The following is a 1,216-nucleotide window of genomic DNA, read 5'->3' on the forward strand; positions in this document are numbered from 1 at the left end:
ATCAAGCTAAGAGGTGGTTAAATAACCAGCCTAAGAACAGCATAAAAACATGGAAACAGCTGTCAGAAAAATTTCTGAATCACTATTTCCCTCCCAAACGGATGACACAGCTAAGGCTAAGCATCCAAGGCTTCAAACAAGGAGATAATGAATCCCTTTATGATGCTTGGGAGAGATACAGAGAGATGCTAAGAAAATGCCCCTCTGAAATGTTTTCAGAATGGGTGCAATTAGATATCTTTTACTATGGGCTTACAGAAAAAGCTCAGATTTCTCTAGACCACTCAACTGGTGGATCTATACACATGAGAAAAACAATTGAAGAAGCTCAAGAGCTTATTGATACAGTTGCCAGAAATCAGCATCTGTATCTAAACAGTGAATCTTCCATGAAAGAAGAAGTTAAAACAGTAACTGCAGAACTCAGTCCGGTGGATCAGGCTAACGAATTTAATCAACAACTAGACTTCCTAACTCAGCAGCTAGCCGAATTCAAGGAAATGTTACAGGAAACAAGAATGGCTAACAGGAACATGGAAGTGCAATTAAAACAGACAAAAAAACAACTGTCAAGACAAATAACAGAAGAATGTCAAGCAGTTCAATTAAGAAGTGGGAAAACATTAAATACCTCACTTCAAAGCAGCAGGAAACCAAGAAATAAACAAGTGGATACTCAAAATCCTCCTGAAGACAGTCCGAGCCCAAAAAGGGACAAAGCTGGCGCTGAACGCCCAGACCATGCTCATTCCTGGCGTTCAACGCCAGAAACAAGCATGAATCCGGCGTTGAACGCCCAAGGGGAACATGGTTCTGGCGTTCAAACGCCAGTAACAAACAAGGAAGGGGCGTCTAACGCCACTCCAGCCCCCACCACTAGCATTCAAATACCAGTGGGGAATCAGTCACATACAAGTACTGATAACAACCCTTCTAAAAAGGCTTCCCAACCCACTTCTGTAGGTAATAAACCTGCAGCAACTAAGGTTGAGGAATACAAAGCCAAAATGCCTTATCCTCAAAAACTCCGCCAAGCAGAACAGGATAAGCAATTTGCCCGCTTTGCAGACTACCTCAGGACTCTTGAAATAAAGATTCCGTTTGCAGAAGCACTTGAGCAAATACCATCTTATGCTAAGTTCATGAAAGAGATCTTAAGTCATAAGAAGGATTGGAGGGAAACTGAAAAAGTTTACCTCACTGAAGAATGCAGTGC

The sequence above is a fragment of the Arachis duranensis genome, chromosome 6 (assembly GCF_000817695.3).
Source record: "Arachis duranensis cultivar V14167 chromosome 6, aradu.V14167.gnm2.J7QH, whole genome shotgun sequence".
NCBI lineage: Eukaryota > Viridiplantae > Streptophyta > Magnoliopsida > Fabales > Fabaceae > Arachis > Arachis duranensis.